This window comes from Oncorhynchus masou, chromosome 7, assembly GCF_036934945.1.
Source record: "Oncorhynchus masou masou isolate Uvic2021 chromosome 7, UVic_Omas_1.1, whole genome shotgun sequence".
NCBI classification, from domain to species: domain Eukaryota; kingdom Metazoa; phylum Chordata; class Actinopteri; order Salmoniformes; family Salmonidae; genus Oncorhynchus; species Oncorhynchus masou.
Window position 1 is genome coordinate 5,920,264 of NC_088218.1, and position 20,206 is coordinate 5,940,469.

General features: G+C 48.6%; 1 pseudogene; it reads right to left on the reverse strand.

Annotated features, from left to right (window-relative positions):
- Positions 1 to 20,206, reverse strand: part of LOC135542930 (receptor tyrosine-protein kinase erbB-4-like) — a 279,082-nt pseudogene that overhangs the window by 19,282 nt on the left and 239,594 nt on the right.

Consider the following 20,206-nt stretch of genomic DNA (forward strand, 5'->3'; position numbering starts at 1 on the left):
GGAGGGGAGTGTGAGAGAGAGAACAAGAGAAAGAGAGTGAGAGGGGGATGAGAGAGAGAGAGAAAGGGAGAGAGAGAACAAGAGAAAGAGAGTGAGAGGGGGATGAGAGAGAGAGAGGGAGAGAGAGAAAGAGAGCGAGACAGGGGGGGATGAGAGAGAGAGAGATGAGAGGGAGGGGATGAGAGAGACAAAGGGAGAGGTGAAGAGAGAGAGAAGGATTATTCACTCTAGTGCACTGATGATACAAATGTCAAGAGAGAACAGAGAAGTGTTGGTGAATGTTTCCTCTCCAACCTAAAACGCTCTGATTCATCATCATGCATCAGATGGAAAGGTTGTGATGGGTCTATGTAGAAAAATAGATTCTCTGTTTTCATATTCCTGGTAGAACTGACCTTAACACTTTTAACAGTTAATACCATCTACATTCTAATCCTAGCCAAGGGTTGAGTATCCTCCTTCCATTACGTTCCATTCATATCCATGGCAGGAATTGAAATGAAATGAAACAGTCTTCCAAATATGAAGGTCAGCTTTCATTATGTGCATGATCTTGGATCCAAGGCTGACCACTGCATGTTGCAAGGCATTTTCTGGGATGGACAGTGATATGCCAGTGTTACACTTGTTACAGTGGAATGTACAACATGTCAACATTGGCCGTCATAGCAACCAGTACCACATCATGTGATTTTCTTCTGGACTGGAGGACCCAATTACCTCCAGCAGGTAGGTACACTGTGGAAACCTATTACCTACTAGAACATGACCGGTATTATATCCTGTCTATATTAACAGGGTTTCATCTCTCACTCTCTTCTCTGCTGCAACTTCAAGAGGAATATGAAACACACTTGTTTTCAACGGTATTCAGTGCATTCAGAAAGTATTCAGACCCCTCAACTTTTTCCACATTTTGTTACGTTACAGCCTTATTCAAAAATGAATTTAAAAAAACTTTTTCCTCAACCATCTACACACAATACCCCATCATAACATCACAATACCCCATCATGACATCACAATACCCCATCATGACATCACAATACCCCATCATGACGAAGTGAAAACAGGTTTTCAGACATTTTTGCAAATGTTTTAAAATAAAAATGGTTGCTGATAATGTGCCTCTGTACGCCTATGTAGACATTCCATAAAAAAACCTGCCATTTCCAGCTACAATAGTCATTTACAACATTAACAATGTCTACACTGTATATCTGATCAATTTGATGTCTTTCAAAAGCAAGGACATTTCTAAATGACCCCAAACTTTTAAACGGTAGTGCATATATTAATCAATGGTTTACATTAAACATTTAGATGTGATTCTGTATAACATCGCAACGCAACACGCACGCACGCACGCACGCACGCACACACACACACACACACACACACACACACACACACACACACACACACACACACACACACACACGCAAACGCAAACACAAACACATGCGCGCGCACACACATGCGCACACACACACACACACACAAGCACACGCACTTTGCCCCCGTCAGCGTTATACTCTTTCTCGTCGACGTCCAGCAGTCTGGCCAAGCCAAAGTCAGTGATCTTGATGTGGTTGGGGGACTTGACCAGAACATTACGGGCTGCCAGATCTCTGTGGACCAGCCTTCTCTCCTCCAGATACATCATACCCTGGGATGGTGGTAGAGAGAGAGAGAGAGAGAGAGAGAGAGAGGAGGGAGAGAGAGAGGGAGAGAGAGAAAGAGAGGGGAGGGAGAGAGAGGGGGAGAGAGAAGAGGGAGAGAGAGAGTGAGAGGAGAGAGAGTGGGGCGAGGAGAGAGAGAGGAGGAAGAGAGAGAGAGAGGGAGAGAGAGAGGAGGAAGGGAGAGGGGAGAGAGATAGAGAGACAGAGCGAGAGAGAGAGAGACAAATAGAGAGAGAGGGGGGAGAGGAGAGATAGAGATAGGACAGAGTAGATAGAGAGAGAGAGAGAGAGAGAGAGAGAGAGATCGACAGCAAGAGAGGGAGGGAGAGAGCGAGAGAGGGAGAGACAATAGAAATAGAGAGATCGACAGCGAGAGAGGGAGGGAGAGAGAAATACACAATTTTTCTGATTGTGTATTGCCATTTCCATCACAATCATCATCATCATCATCTTCATCACAATCATTATCGTCACAATCATTATCATCATCAACATCAACACCACCACCATCACCACCATCATTCTCTCTTCTCCCTGCCCTGCGCTGTTCTCCCGACCCTGGTCTCCTGGCCCTGTCCTGCCCTGTTCTCCCTACCCTGGTCTCCCGGCCCTGTCCTGCCCTGTTCTGCCTACTCTGGTCTCCCAGCCCTGTCCTGCCCTGTTCTCCCTACCCTGGTCTCCCGGCCCTGTCCTGCCCTGTTCTCCCTGCCCTGCCCTGTTCTCCCTGACAGACTGGGACAGGAGGTGTGTTAGGGAGAGTGACCCTGACAGACTGGGACAGGAGGTGTGTTAGGGAGAGTGACCCTGACAGACTGGGACAGGAGGTGTGTTAGGGAGAGTGACCCTGACAGACTGGGACAGGAGGTGTGTTAGGGAGAGTGACCCTGACAGACTGGGACAGGACGTGTGTTAGGGAGAGTGACCCTGACAGACTGGGACAGGATGTGTGTTAGGGAGAGTGACCCTGACAGACTGGGACAGGATGTGTGTTAGGGAGAGTGACCCTGACAGACTGGGACAGGACGTGTGTTAGGGAGAGTGACCCTGACAGACAAGGACAGGAGGTGTTGGGACAGGAGGTGTATGAACCTCGCCTTCACACACACCTCCCAGTCCACACACCTCCCAATCCACACACTGCCCAGTCCACACACCTCCCAGTCCACACACCTCCCAATCCACACACTGCCCAGTCCACACACCTCCCAGTCCACACACTGCCCAGTCCACACACCTCCCAGTCCACACACCTCCCAGTCCACACACTGCCCAGTCCACACACTGCCCAGTCCACACACTGCCCAGTCCACACACCTCCCAGTCCACACACCTCCCAGTCCACACACCGCCCAGTCCACACACTGCCCAGTCCACACACTGCCCAGTCCACACACCTCCCAGTCCACACACCTCCCAATCCACACACTGCCCAGTCCACACACCTCCCAGTCCACACACCGCCCAGTCCACACACTGCCCAGTCCACACACTGCCCAGTCCACACACCGCCCAGTCCACACACCTCCCATCCACACACTGCCCAGTCCACACACCTCCCAGTCCACACACCGCCCAGTCCACACACCTCCCAGTCCACACACCGCCCAGTCCACACACCTTCCAGTCCACACACCACCCAGTCCACACACCACCCAGTCTTCCAGTCCATACACCTTGATAATGATATTACATACAATATAGAATGTATTGCATACCATGTAATAATCATATCACCTACTATTTAGAATGTACTGCATACTGTGTAATAATCATATGACCTACTATACAGAATGTACTGAATACCATGTAATAATGATATCACCTACTATATAGAATGTACTGCATACCGTGTAATAATCATATTACCTACTATACAGAATGTACTGAATACCATGTAATAATCATATTACCTACTATTTAGAATGTACTGCATACTGTGTAATAATCATATTACCTACTATTTAGAATGTACTGCATACCGTGTAATAATCATATTACCTACTATTTAGAATGTACTGCATACCATGTAATAATCATATTACCTACTATTTAGAATGTACTGCATACTGTGTAATAATCATATTACCTACTATTTAGAATGTACTGCATACCATGTAATAATCATATTACCTACTATTTAGAATCTACTCCATACTGTGTAATAATCATACTACCTGCTATTTAGAATGTACTACTTAGTAAGAATGTATACTCTTACTGTCACGACTTCTGCCGAAGTCGTTGCCTCTCCTTGTTCGGGCGGTGCTCGGCGTTCGACGTCACCGGTCTTCTAGCCATCATTGATCAATTTTTAATTTTCCATTGGTTTTGTCTTGTCTTCCCACACACCTGTTTTCAATTCCATTCATTACCTGTTGTGTATTTAACCCTCTGTTTCCCCTCGTGTCTTTGTCAGAGATTATTTTATTGTTACTGTTGTTATTTTGTTGTATTGGTGCGCGACGGGTCCTCGTACCCATGTGTGTTTATGTCTGTACCTTTCAGTGTTATGGAGCATGTTCTGTTGACATTTATTAAAAGACTCCATTACACTCCATTTTGACTCTCCTGCGCCTGACTTCCCTGCCACCTATATACACACGACGCTGACAGAATCTCTGACCATAAAAATATAAAGTTAGCAGGAGAGGACACTACGCCCATGGAGGTGGAGGAATGAGTCCGGGAACAAGCGGAGGCGATTGACTGAGCACGGTAATGGATCGCATTGTCCAGAATATGGATCGCTGGGAGAGACAGGTAGTTTCTCCAGCGCCACCACCACCACAACCGGAATCTCCCTTGAAAGCTTTTTCCCCTCCGGAACCGAAGATCCATTTATCCCTACCCACGGGATACAACGGAGATACTGCCGGCTGCCAGGGTTTCCTCCTTAAGCTGAACTTGTATCTGGCCACGGTCTCCCCAGTACCATCTGACCGTGAGAAGAGTTACGCCCTTGTCTCATGCTTCACCGGGAAAGCCCTGGAATGGGCCAGCGCTGTGTGTAGAAAGGAGGATGCGGCGTTGGACCATTTTGAGGAGTTCACCCACCAATTCCGGATAGTATTCGACCATCCACCTGAAGGCAAAGCAGCGGGTGAGCTCCTCTATCATCTGAGGCAGGAGACGAGGAGTGCACAGGAGTTTGCTTTGGACAGGGCCCTGATCGACCATTACCGTTGTAGTCTACGCGAGGACGTCCGTCGGGAGCTGGCCTGTAGAGACACCACCCTCACCTTCGACCAGCTGGTGGACATGTCCATCAAGCTGGACAACATGCTGGCTACTCGTGGACATCTAGATCGGGGTCTGGTTGTTCCATCCTCCCGCACCCTCTCTCCCGAACCTATGGAATTGGGAGGGATGGTGCGCAGGGAGACCGGAGGAGGTTCCCGCTCGAGCACCATTCATTCAGAGAGCACACTGCTGGTCGGTGCCGGGTTGGTTCCTCTGGGAATAGAGATGGCAGGCAGGGTATTCTGGCGTCACCCCAGGTGAGTAGACACCATTCTCATCCAGAGCCCTCTGTTGCACTAATGTTTGTCTCGGTCTCTTTTCCTGATTTTTCCCTGCATTCCCAGTATAAGGCGCTAGATTCAGGTGTGGCTGGGAATTTCATTAATAAAAGACTAGCTCATAGTTTAGGGATCCCTATTGTTTCTGTGGATATGCCTTTCCCTATTCATGCCTTAGATAGTCGACCATTAGGGTCAGGGTTTATCAGGGAGGTAACCGCACCTTTGTGTATGATAACGCAGGAGGGTCACAAGGAGAAGATGAGTCTTTTCCTTATTGATTCTCCTGCGTATTCTGTGGTGCTAGGCCTACCCTGGTTAGCTTGTCATAACCCCACTGTTTCTTGGCCACAGAGGGCTCTCACGGGGTGGTCGCGAGAATGCTCAGGTAGGTGTTTAGGTGTTTCCATTGGTGCTACTACGGTGGAAAGTCCAGACCAGGTCTCCACTGAGCGCATTCTCCCCGAATATGCCGATTTGGCTCTCGCCTTCTGTAAAAAGAAGGCGTCTCAATTACCACCCCATCGAGGGGGGATTGTGCGATAGATCTCCTGGTAGACGCTGCATATCCCAAGAGTCACGTGTATCCCCTGTCGCAAGCGGAGACGGAGGCTATGGAGACATATGTCTCTGAATCCCTGCATCAGGGGTTCATTCAGCCATCCATTTCACCCGTCTCTTCGAGTTTCTTTTTTGTGAAAAAAAGGATGGCGGTTTACGCACGTGCATTGATTATCGAGGTCTTAATAAAATCACAGTGAAATATAGTTACCCGCTACCTCTGATCAATACGGTTATTGAGTTAATGCACGGGGCACACTTTTTCACAAAATTGGATCTCAGGAGTGTGTACAATCTGGTGCGTATTCGGAAGGGTGATGAGTGGAAGACGGCATTTAGCACCACCTCAGGTCATTATGAGTACCTGGTCATGCCATATGGGTTGATGAATGCTCCATCAGTTTTCCAATCATTTGTAGATGAGATCTTCAGGGACCTGCACGGGCAGGGTGTAGTGGTGTATATCGATGATATTCTGATATACTCCGCTACACGCGCCGAGCATGTGTCCCTGGTGCGCAGGGTGCTTGGTCGCCTGTTGGAGCATGATCTATATGTCAAGGCTGAGAAATGCTTGTTCTTCCAACAATCCATCTCCTTCCTAGGGCATCGGATTTCCACTTCAGGAGTGGAGATGGAGAGCGACCGCATTACAGCCGTGATAGGGATAGGAGCAGTACTCTCTCAGCGTTCGGGTACGCCACTGAAGCTTCGCCCCTGTGCTTTCTTTTCGAAGAAGCTCAGCCCGGCGGAGCGAAACTATGATGTGGGGAACCGAGAGCTGTTAGCTGTCGTAGAAGCCTTGAAGGTGTGGAGGCATTGGCTTGAGGGGTATAAACACCCTTTTCTCATCTGGACTGACCACCGCAATCTGGAGTACATCCGGCAGGCAAAGAGATTGAATCCTCGCCAGGCAAGGTGGGCCATGTTTTTCACTCGTTTTGTGTTTACTCTTTCTTACAGACCAGGCTCCCAGAACGTTAAGGCAGACGCATTGTCCCGGCTGTATGACACAGAGGAGCGATCCATGGATCCCACTCCCATACTCCCAGCTTCGTGTCTGGTGGCGCCTGTAGTGTGGGAGCTGGACGTGGACATTGAGTGGGCATCACGTGCAGAGCCCTCTGCCCCTGAGTGTCCAGCTGGTCGTCTGTACGTTCCGTCTGCTGTCCGCGACCGATTGATCTATTGGGCTCACACGTCACCCTCCTCTGGTCATCCTGGGATAGGTCGGACGATGCGTTGTCTTGATGGGAGGTACTGGTGGCCCACTTTAGCTAGGGATGTGAGGATTTATGTTTCCTCCTGCTCGGTGTGCGCCCAGTGCAAGGCTCCTCGACACCTGCCCAGAGGTAAGCTACAACCTCTACCCGTTCCTCAACGGCCGTGGTCGCACCTGTCGGTGGATTTTTTGACTGATCTTCCACCTTCACAGGGTTACACCATGATCCTGGTCGTTGTGGATCGGTTTTCGAAGTCCTGTCGTCTCCTCCCTTTGCCCGGTCTCCCTACGGCCTTACAAACTGCAGAGGCCCTGTTTACACACGTTTTCCGGCACTATGGGGTGCCTGAGGATATAGTGTCTGATCGGGTCCCCAGTTCACATCAAGGGTCTGGAAGGCGTTCATGGAGCGTCTGGGGATCTCGGTTAGTCTTACCTCAGGTTTTCACCCCGAGAGTAATGGGCAGGTGGAGAGAGTTAACCAGGATGTGGGTAGGTTTCTGCGGTCCTATTGCCAGGATCGGCCGGGGGAGTGGGCGAAGTTCGTGCCCTGGGCAGAGACGGCTCAGAACTCACTACATCACTCCTCCACTAACCTTACCCCTTTTCAATGTGTCATAGGGTATCAGCCGGTTCTGGCTCCTTGGCATCAGAGCCAGACCGAGGCTCCTGCGGTGGACAATTGTTCTCGGAGCGCTGAGGAAACCTGGGAGGCAGCCCACGTCCACCTTCAGCGCGCCATAAGGCGCCAGATAATTGGCGCAGACCGTCGCCGCAGTGAGGCCCCAGTGTTCCCACCAGGGGACAGGGTCTGGCTCTCGACCCGAAACCTGCCCCTCCGCCTATCTGATTTAGAACGTTAGTACAGGTATTCAGACTCAAGTTGGTACAGCCCGTTCCCTATCTGATTTAGAACGTAGGTACGGTATTCAGACTCATGTTGGTACAGCCCATCCCCTATCTGATTTAGAACGTAGGTACAGGTATTCAGACTCATGTTGGTACAGCCCGTCCCCTATCTGATTTAGAACGTTGGTACAGGTATTCAGACTCAAGTTGGTACAGCCCGTCCCCTATCTGATTTAGAACGTAGGTACAGGTATTCAGACTTGACCTGTGTGTATGTAGAGGACAGGCTTAAAGTGGGATTGTGTGTTTGTGTGTGTGTGTGTGTGTGTGTGTGTGTGTGTCACACCCTGAATTGTTTGTGTGTGTTTGCGTATCTTTGACACACTCCCACTACAGCGCCATATATGTTTCTACCTGCTCTCACAGTCTCACGTTAGAGTAAGACGTTCATACATGTTTCTCAAACGTCAAATTTCTAGGTTGTTCCAAAAGTCCAATTTCAAAGTGTTTAAGATTAAGTTCAGGCATTAACTCTGAATGGTTAAGGTTAGACATTAACTCTGAATGGTTAAGGTAAGGCATTAACTCCAAATGGTTAAGGTCAGGCATTAACTCTGAATGGTTAAGGTTAGACATTAACTCTGAATGGTTAAGGTAAGGCATTAACTCTGAATGGTTAAGGTAAGGCATTAACTCTGAATGGTTAAGGTAAGACATTAACTCCAAATCGTTAAGATTAGACATTAACTCCAAATCGTTAAGGTAAGGGCTAATGTCTGGGATAGGTTTAAAACAAAACTATCAAAATTGGATTGAAACTTGTAACCTTTGGCACCAGATGATTACCTTTGGCAGATGATTACACCCTCGTAAAACCCAAACCTACTTGAAGGTAACAGCGGTCACTGTTGCCCCCCGAGTGTCTGGTTTCTAGGTCCTCTCCCAACGTCCTCACACATGGATGGACATGGAAGTCTGACCTGTATGACAGGTGACCTGGCTGTAGTGTTTACAGCTGAGCTTGTCACGGTTCGACAGAATGCATCGGAATTTCAAGCTCCCCTCAATGTGTATACACATCTGCAATTGGGCCTATTATCAAGATGGTTAGTCATTGGAGAAAATTGATGTCCTGCCAACACATTAATGTTGATGACAAAGCCCAATGAGCGAAGCTGTGAAGTGGAGGAAATCATAGAGGCCTGTGGTAAGACTGTGGGGACTCTGTTCTCCGCCTTCATTTGTTGCTCAATGGACTGGATGGGAACATCAATGCGTGTGGTTGCAAACACACAATACACACACACGGACGCAGATAAGCAAGCACGCACACAGGCAGGCAGGCAGGCACGTGCACACACACACATGCACACACAAACACACACACACACAAAGCAAGCCAAAACACACACAGAGGCAGACAGGGAGGAGGGCCAATTGAAGTGCATTATTCTGGATGATAAACAAGTGAATGGCACTTTGTGGTGTGATCAATAAGAGCCCCGGTGAGGAGGGGGGTGTCTGTCTCCCTCCCTCTCCTCTACCACTAGACAGTGGAGAAACAGACAGAGATAGAGAGGGGGGTGTCTGTCTCCCTCCCTCTCCTCTACCACTAGACAGTGGAGAAACAGACAGAGACAAAGAGGGGGGTGTCTGCCTCCCTCCCTCTCCTCTACCACTAGACAGTGGAGAAACAGACAGAGATAGAGAGGGGGGTGTCTGTCTCCCTCCCTCTCCTCTACCACTAGACAGTGGAGAAACAGACAGAGATAGAGAGGGGGTGTCTGTCTCCCTCCCTCTCCTCTACCACTAGACAGTGGAGAAACAGACAGAGAGAGAGAGGGGGGTGTCTGCCTCCCTCCCACTCCTCTACCACAAAAAAGTGGAGAAACAGACAGAGAGAGAGAGGGGGTGTCTGCCTCCCTCCCTCTCCTCTACCGCTAGACAGTTGAGAAACAGACAGAGACAGAGAAGGGGGGTGTCTGTCTCCCTCCCTCTCCTCTACCACTAGACAGTGGAGAAACAGACAGAGAGAGAGAGGGGGGTGTCTGCCTCCCTCCCTCTCCTCTACCACTAGACAGTGGAGAAACAGACAGAGAGAGAGAGGGGGTGTCTGCCTCCCTCCCTCTCCTCTACCGCTAGACAGTTGAGAAACAGACAGAGACAGAGAAGGGGTGTGTCTGTCTCCCTCCCTCTCCTCTACCACTAGACAGTGGAGAAACAGACAGAGATAGAGAGGGGGGTGTCTGCCTCCCTCCCTCTCCTCTACCACTAGACAGTGGAGAAACAGACAGAGATAGAGAGGGGGGTGTCTGCCTCCCTCCCTCTCCTCTACCACTAGACAGTGGAGAAACAGACAGAGATAGAGAGGGGGGTGTCTGCCTCCCTCCCTCTCCTCTACCACTAGACAGTGGAGAAACAGACAGAGACAGAGAAGGGGGGTGTCTGTCTCCCTCCCTCTCCTCTACCACTAGACAGTGGAGAAACAGACAGAGATAGAGAGGGGGGTGTCTGCCTCCCTCCCTCTCCTCTACCACTAGACAGTGGAGAAACAGACAGAGATAGAGAGGGGGGTGTCTGCCTCCCTCCCTCTCCTCTACCACTAGACAGTGGAGAAACAGACAGAGATAGAAAGGGGGGTGTCTGTCTCCCTCCCTCTCCTCTACCACTAGACAGTGGAGAAACAGACAGAGATAGAGAGGGGGGTGTCTGCCTCCCTCCCTCTCCTCTACCACTAGACAGTGGAGAAACAGACAGAGATAGAGAGGGGGTGTCTGTCTCCCCCTCTCCTCTACCACTAGACAGTGGAGAAACAGACAGAGATAGAGAGGGGGGTGTCTGCCTCCCTCCCTCTCCTCTACCACTAGACAGTGGAGAAACAGACAGAGATAGAGAGGGGGGTGTCTGCCTCCCTCCCTCTCCTCTACCACTAGACAGTGGAGAAACAGACAGAGATAGAGAGGGGGGTGTCTGCCTCCCTCCCTCTCCTCTACCGCTAGACAGTTGAGAAACAGACAGAGAGAGAAACAGACAGAATCATTGCTCACTTAGAAACACTAATACCCTGACTACACCGCGAGTGTTGCCAAATAAATGTTATTCAATTATAATGTGTGGGGGGCCAAAATAAATGTATGCACGATGGCACACGCTCAGCCGGTTTGGGTTCCGTGTTATACAGAAACATGAAAATATTGGGGGTATATTTCAGCTAGAATCAGCTTTGACAGAGCTGAGTCAGGTAAATTGTGTTGGAAAGCACGGTGTCATGGTGGCGGTGGAGGTGTTTGCTAGACGAATGTGAGGTTAAATGCATAGTGTAGACGGCTGGTGGAGTTAGAGAGAGAGAGAGAGAGAGAGAGACGGACAGACAGAGAGAGAGATAGAGAGAGAGACAGAGAGATTGAGAGAGAGAGAAAAAGACAGAGAGAGAGACAGAGAGAGGAGAGAGAAACCGAGAGAAATAGAGAGAAAGAGAGAGAAAGCGAGAGAGAGCTCTAAACATACCATAAATATCACACTGCCCCACGCTCCATTCCTTACCTACTTACCATGGAGTCCTGCCAATAGAATTACAATGGGCAATGACAGCACTCCGGCATTGGGGGAGTGGGAGGTGGTGGGGTGGAAGTGTATTTAAAATAGATCACTTCTGGGGCCCAGACCTGGGGGCCGATCAATAGAGATGCTGATTACAATAAAGCCTTGAAGAACGGACAGGCTCCGGGCCGTCCTCCATAATATTTATCCTCTCTGTCTGCTTTAGGACGCATTAGGAATCCACAGAGAATATAGCACATTAATACTGTCCTACAGTCCTAGGGTGCAACCCAAATGGTACTCTTTTTACTAAGTAGTGCACTACATTTCAACAGAGCCCAATGAGGCAGTCCTACCTACCCTGGTTAGAAGTAGTGCACTACATTTCAACAGAGCCCTATGAGGCAGTCCTACCCACCCTGGTTAGAAGTAGTGCACTACATTTCTATAGAGCCCTATGAGGCAGTCCTATCTACCATGGTTAGAAGTAGTGCACTACATTTCTATAGAGCCCTATGAGGCAGTCCTACCTACCCTGGTTAGAAGTAGTGGACTACATTTCAATAGAGCCCTATGAGGCAGTCCTACCTACCCTGGTTAGAAGTAGTGCACTACATTTCAATAGAGCCCTATGAGGCAGTCCTACCTACCCTGGTTAGAAGTAGTGCACTACATTTCAACAGAGCCCTATGAGGCAGTCCTACCTACCCTGGATAGAAGTAGTGCACTACATTTCAACAGAGCCCTAGGAGGCGGTCCTACCGACCTTGGTTAGAAATGGTGCACTACATAGGGATTAGTGAAAACGCAATGAAGGGCACATTGTGGAGCGCAGCAGTGTACAATGAAATGAGGACCTAAATATTGTCACTTATGTAGTTGGTTGGGGCCATAAACACTATGACCACATTGAACTGATGTCAACGCTGTCATGTTGTGAGTGTTGGAAGTGTTGCCTTGATAGTTGTTTAGGTGTCACTACTTGTGATGCTGAGATGTGTCATTGTATATAATGTTGAAGGTAATGGTAGTTGTTTAGGTGTCATAACTTGTGATGCTAAGATGTGCCATTGTAAATAATGTTGAAGGTAATGGCATAGATGCACAAATAGCCCCATCAATCCATCCTCTCCTCCCTCTGTTTCTTCTCCTCCTCCTTGTCCCTTCCCTATCCTCTCTCTCTCTTTACTCTCTTCTTCCTCCTTCCCCTCTCCTCCTCCTCCTCCTCCACATCTTCCTAATCTTTATCATCCTCCTCCTCCTCACTCTCCTCCTCACCCCCCTCCTCAACCTCCTCCTCCTCACCCTCCTCCTCCTCTTCTTGTTCCTCTTCCTCCTCCTTCCTTCTCATTCTATTGCATACAGGGAACAATAGTGACTCACTTAACTTTTTCAGTACCCAGGAACTTGTGAATATGCCAAGTAATAAAGAATTCTAATTGTAATTTTGTAAGGTTATCTGTCTAGAAGATACTCTTGGCCACCTCTTGGCTGGGACTGTCACCATCAGTGTTCTAGTGAGTGTCTGGCAGGCTGACTCTGTGGCTCACAGTGATGAACTGCGTTACACTGTGTTCTCCCCACACACTGTAGCAAGACACACAGACAGACAGACACACAGACAGACAGACAGACACACAGACAGACAGACAGACAGACAGACAGACAGACAGACACACACACACGCGCAAACACCATGCTGAGGCCCTACCGCCACATACACACACACACCTTCCCTCTCACACACACACACAACTCTGATTATCAGCCATGGGGAGCCACTGATCACACACCCCTCCCCATCACTGACCTTGGAGAGTGTGTCTTCATGAGGGGTGAGGGTGTGAAGCAAGTCTCCAGGTCACAGTACTGTTCTAATGTCCCTCAACGAACCAGGTAAACAAGCCTGTTTCTGTCCAGACAGTATTTAACAACGAACCAGGTAAACAAGCCTGTTTCTGTCCAGACAGTATTTAACAACGAACCAGGTAAACAAGCCTGTTTCTGTCCAGACAGTATTTAACAACGAACCAGGTAAACAAGCCTGTTTCTGTCCAGACAGTATTTAACAACGAACCAGGTAAACAAGCCTGTTTCTGTTCAGACAGTATTTAACAACGAACCAGGTAAACAAGCCTGCTTCTGTTCAGACAGTATTTAACAACGAACCAGGTAAACAAGCCTGTTTCTGTTCAGACAGTATTTAACAACGAACCAGGTAAACAAGCCTGTTTCTGTTCAGACAGTATTTATCAACGAACCAGGTAAACAAGCCTGCTTCTGTTCAGACAGTATTTAACAACGAACCAGGTAAACAAGCCTGCTTCTGTTCAGGCAGTATTTAACAACGAACCAGGTAAACACGCCTGCTTCTGTTCAGACAGTATGTGAAACTTTAACTAAAGAAGTTAAAAGGGGCAACAAGAACACAATACTTGATCGCAGTTTGAATCCTGATGAATCAGTATTTGTCCATTTTCTATTCATATTGTGAATATGAATCTCTGGTGAAGGCAGAATGGCTGGTATGTACGTTTAATCAACCAGTAGTGTGCATGTTTTTAATTTATTTAAAGGGTAGGGTTCTTAAACAGTAGGAATCTTAAAGGGTAGGGTTCTTAAACAGTGGGAATCTTAAAGGGTAGGGTTCTTAAAAGGGTATGTATCATAAACGTAACCACATGTAACATGTGAATAGGCATTAGAATCATCATCAAAAGTCCCAACGGAAAGTTACACCGCACTTATGTTTCGAGATATTACATAAAACAGATCAGAATTCAAAAGAATCCCTGTACTGTAAATTCCAACATAAATAACTTAAAATGTATAAACCAAATCGGTTTCAATTTCATTTTCAGCAAACTTACAAACAAATATGAATGTATTGTTTACAAATCAATTTACAAGGTTGCTAGCCAACTAGCCTGCTAACGTTAGCCCTACACGCCTGTTAAAGTTAGTACCCTACCAGCATGCTAACATTACATTAGCACTGAATGAGTCAGCCAGTTGCTACCAACACCTAGCTTGCACTACATTAAAGTAAAGCAACGTTTTGGAAATACATAACGCCATCTAACCAGTTATCAAATAACATTAGCTATATGCAGTTATCTTAGCCAGCAAGCTAGCCAGCCAGCTAACAGGAACTATTTAGCCAAGTAGCTATTAGCCCAGCCAGCCTAGTCAACCACCTTGGTTATGTTTCGCAAGCTAGAGCCCGACTACTGGAGACCAGCTAGAACGCAACTAACACAACACAGCTAAAACATAATCACAGATTAAAAGACGGGGCTGGGGCCCATCTGATGGTAAAACTTTAAAAAGAACACAGGTGGAGTTAGTGAGGAGGAGGCAAGCGCTTTGCTAGGCCAATGGAGAGTTAGAGAAATCCAAAATAGATATAATCCAGATGTCCGTCAGCTAGCGCGCCAGCAATAAGTTACACAACTCCCATAGCCTACTTCACAGAGAACATGCCGAAAAGTTGACAAAACAAAAATAAGAACAGACAAGGTATTACACAATTACAGCAAGCAGGTTGTGACATTCCAAATAATCCCTGAGAAAACTGCCGTGGACATGACAGAGAGAAAGAACAAGGTGAGCTATCTGGTATACCAGAGAAAGATGATGTTGACAGAGTAAAGAAGAGTGTGTGTGTGTGTGTGTGTGTGTGTGTGTGTGTGTGTGTGTGTGTGTGTGTGTGTGTGTGTGTGTGAGAGAGAGAGAGAGAGAGAGAGAGAGAGAGAGAGAGAGCAGAGTGTGCGTTAAAGCCGAGAGTGTATTAGAGCTGAGAGTTGACATCTAAGGTTATAGTGTGGGTTTAAGTAGAGTATGGGTAGAAAATGTGTGTGCAACAGCCCTTGAGTGTATACACTGGCTAACAAGCTTTTGCTCAAAAGGCGGCAACATGTACCCTACAATCCTGCATGTTTTGCTCAGTGTTTGTGTGTGTGTACAAGCCTGCATGTTGCTCCGCTGTGTTGTGGCCTGCGTGGTACGCTGCATTGAAAAAGGTTAAAGGTTCTCAGGGGTGGACAGAAGAATGCTAAATGATTGGAAAACGCTTCCCAGGCCTGCTAGACGATAGCAGAATACCTCCCCAGGACTGCGAGACGATAGCAGAACGCTTCCCAGGCCTGTTAGACGATAGCAGAACACCTCCCAGGCCTGCTAGACGATAGCTGAATACCTCCACCAGGACTGCTAGACGATAGCAGAACGCTTCCCAGGCCTGCTAGACGATAGCAGAACGCTTCCCAGGCCTGCTAGACGATAGCAGAATACCTCCCCAGGACTGCTAGACGATAGCAGAAAGCCTCCCAGGCCTGCTAGACGACAGCAGAACGCCTCCCAGGCCTGCTAGACGATAGCAGAATACCTCCCCAGCCATGTTAAATGACAACAGAATACCTCCCCAGCCTTGCTAAATGATAACAGAATACCTCACCAGCCCTGCTAGATGATAACAGAATACCCCCCAGCCCTGCTAGATGATAACAGAATACCCCCCCAGCCCTGCTAGACGATAACAGAATACCTCCCCAGCCCTGCTAGACGATAACAGAAAGCCTCCCCAGCCCTGCTAGATGATAACAGAATACCTCCCCAGCCCTGCTAGATGATAACAGAATACCTCCCCAGCCCTGCTAGACGATAACAGAATACCTCCCCAGCCCTGCTAGATGAAAACAGAATACCTCCCCAGGCCTGCTAAAGATAATAGAATACCTTCCCAGGCCTGCTAAATGATAACAGAACACTTCCCAGGCCTGCTAGACGATAGCAGAACACCTCCCAGGCCTGCTAGACGATAGCAGAACGCCTCCCAGGCCTGCTAGACGATAGCAGAACGCCTCCCAGCACTGCTAGACGATAGCAGAATACCTTCCCAGCCCTGCTAGACGATAACAGAATACCTCCCCAGCCCTGCTAGACGATAACAGAATATCTCCCCAGCCCTGCTAGTCGATAACAGAATACCTCCCCAGCCCTGCTAGACGATAACAGAATACCTCCCCAGGCCTGCTAAATGATAACAGAATACCTTCCCAGGCCTGCTAAATGATAACAGAAATGCTTACCAGGCCTGATAGACGATAGCAGAATACCTCACCAGCCCTGTTAAATGATAACAGAATACCTCCCCAGCACTGCTAGACGATAGCAGAATACCTTCCCAGCCCTGCTAGACGATAACAGAATACCTCCCCAGCCCTGCTAGACGATAACAGAATACCTCCCCAGCCCTGCTAGACGATAACAGAATACCTCCCCAGGCCTGCTAAATGATAACAGAATACCTTCCCAGGCCTGCTAAATGATAACAGAACGCTTACCAGGCCTGCTAGACGATAGCAGAACGCCTCCCAGGCCTGCTAGACGATAGCAGAATACCTCACCAGCCCTGTTAAATGATAACAGAATACCTCCCCAGCACTGCTAGACGATAGCAGAATACCTTCCCAGCCCTGCTAGACGATAACAGAATACCTCCCCAGCCCTGCTAGACGATAACAGAATACCTCCCCAGCCCTGTTAAATGATAACAGAATACCTCCCCAGCACTGCTAGACGATAGCAGAATACCTTCCCAGCCCTGCTAGACGATAACAGAATACCTCCCCAGCCCTGTTAAATGATAGCAGAATACCTCCCCAGCCCTGCTGAATGATAACAGAATACCTCCCCAGCCCTGCTAGACGATAACAGAATACCTCCCCAGCCCTGCTAAATGATAACAGAATACCTCCCCAGCCCTGTTAAATGATAACAGAATACCTCCCCAGCCCTGTTAAATGATAACAGAATACCTACCCAGCCCTGTTAAATGATAACAGAATACCTCCCCAGCCCTGTTAAACGATAACAGAATACCTCCCCAGCCCTGCTAGACGATAACAGAATACCTCCCCAGCCCTGTTAAATGATAACAGAATACCTCCCCAGCCCTGTTAAATGATAACAGAATACCTCTCCAGCCCTGCTAAATGATAACAGAATACCTCCCCAGCCCTGCTAGACGATAACAGAATACCTCCCCAGCCCTGTTAAATGATAACAGAATACCTCTCCAGCCCTGCTAAATGATAACAGAATACCTCCCCAGCCCTGCTAAATATAACAGAATACCTCCCCAGCCCTGCTAAACGATAGCAGAATACCTCCCCAGCCCTGATAGACGATAGCAGAATACCTCCCCAGGCCTGCTAAACGATAGCAGAATACCTCCCCAGCCCTGATAGACGATAGCAGAATACCTCCCCAGGCCTGCTAAATGATTGAAGAATACCTCCCCAGCCCTGATAGACGACAGCAGAATACCTCCCCAGGCCTGCCAAATGATAGCAGGATACCTCCCCAGCCCTGCTAAATGATGGCAGAATACCTCCCCAGCCCTGATAGACGATAGCAGAATACCTCCCCAGACCTGCTAGACGATAGCAGAATACCTCCCCAGCCCTGCTAAATGATAACAGAATACCTCCCCAGCCATGTTAAATGATAACAGAATACCTCCCCAGCCCTGCTAGACGATAACAGAAAGCCTCCCCAGCCCTGCTAGACGATAACAGAATACTTCCCCAGCCCTGCTAGACAATAACAGAATACCTCCCCAGCCCTGCTAGACGATAACAGAAAGCCTCCCCAGCCCTGCTAGACGATAACAGAATACCTCCCCAGCCCTGCTAGACAATAACAGAATACCTCCCCAGCCCTGCTAGACGATAACAGAATACCTCCCCAGGCCTTCTAAATGATAACAGAACGCTTCCCAGGCATGTTAGACGATAGCAGAACGCCTCCCAGGCCTACTAGACGATAGCAGAATACCTCCCCAGGACTGCTAGACGATAGCAGAACGCTTCCCAGGCCTGCTAGACGATAGCAGAACGCTTCCCAGGCCTGCTAGACGATAGCAGAATACCTCCCCAGCCCTGCTAGACGATAACAGAAAGCCTCCCCAGCCCTGCTAGATGATAACAGAATACCTCTCCAGCCCTGCTAGATGATAACAGAATACCTCCCCAGCCCTGCTAGACGATAACAGAATACCTCCCCAGCCCTGCTAGATGAAAACAGAATACCTCCCCAGGCCTGCTAAAGATAATAGAATACCTTCCCAGGCCTGCTAAATGATAACAGAACACTTCCCAGGCCTGCTAGACGATAGCAGAACACCTCCCAGGCCTGCTAGACGATAGCAGAACGCCTCCCAGGCCTGCTAGACGATAGCAGAACGCCTCCCAGCACTGCTAGACGATAGCAGAATACCTTCCCAGCCCTGCTAGACGATAACAGAATACCTCCCCAGCCCTGCTAGACGATAACAGAATATCTCCCCAGCCCTGCTAGTCGATAACAGAATACCTCCCCAGCCCTGCTAGACGATAACAGAATACCTCCCCAGGCCTGCTAAATGATAACAGAATACCTTCCCAGGCCTGCTAAATGATAACAGAAATGCTTACCAGGCCTGATAGACGATAGCAGAATACCTCACCAGCCCTGTTAAATGATAACAGAATACCTCCCCAGCACTGCTAGACGATAGCAGAATACCTTCCCAGCCCTGCTAGACGATAACAGAATACCTCCCCAGCCCTGCTAGACGATAACAGAATACCTCCCCAACCCTGCTAGACGATAACAGAATACCTCCCCAGGCCTGCTAAATGATAACAGAATACCTTCCCAGGCCTGCTAAATGATAACAGAACGCTTACCAGGCCTGCTAGACGATAGCAGAACGCCTCCCAGGCCTGCTAGACGATAGCAGAATACCTCACCAGCCCTGTTAAATGATAACAGAATACCTCCCCAGCACTGCTAGACGATAGCAGAATACCTTCCCAGCCCTGCTAGACGATAACAGAATACCTCCCCAGCCCTGCTAGACGATAACAGAATACCTCCCCAGCCCTGTTAAATGATAACAGAATACCTCCCCAGCACTGCTAGACGATAGCAGAATACCTTCCCAGCCCTGCTAGACGATAACAGAATACCTCCCCAGCCCTGTTAAATGATAGCAGAATACCTCCCCAGCCCTGCTGAATGATAACAGAATACCTCCCCAGCCCTGCTAGACGATAACAGAATACCTCCCCAGCCCTGCTAAATGATAACAGAATACCTCCCCAGCCCTGTTAAATGATAACAGAATACCTCCCCAGCCCTGCTAGACGATAACAGAATACCTCCCCAGCCCTGTTAAATGATAACAGAATACCTCCCCAGCACTGCTAGACGATAGCAGAATACCTCCCCAGCCCTGCTAGACGATAACAGAATACCTCCCCAGCCCTGCTAGACGATAACAGAATACCTCCCCAGCCCTGTTAAATGATAACAGAATACCTCCCCAGCCCTGTTAAACGATAACAGAATACCTCCCCAGCCCTGCTAGACGATAACAGAATACCTCCCCAGCCCTGTTAAATGATAACAGAATACCTCCCCAGCCCTGTTAAATGATAACAGAATACCTCTCCAGCCCTACTAAATGATAACAGAATACCTCCCCAGCCCTGCTAGACGATAACAGAATACCTCCCCAGCCCTGTTAAATGATAACAGAATACCTCTCCAGCCCTGCTAAATGATAACAGAATACCTCCCCAGCCCTGCTAAATATAACAGAATACCTCCCCAGCCCTGCTAAACGATAGCAGAATACCTCCCCAGCCCTGATAGACGATAGCAGAATACCTCCCCAGCCCTGCTAAACGATAGCAGAATACCTCCCCAGCCCTGATAGACGATAGCAGAATACCTCCCCAGGCCTGCTAAATGATTGAAGAATACCTCCCCAGCCCTGATAGACG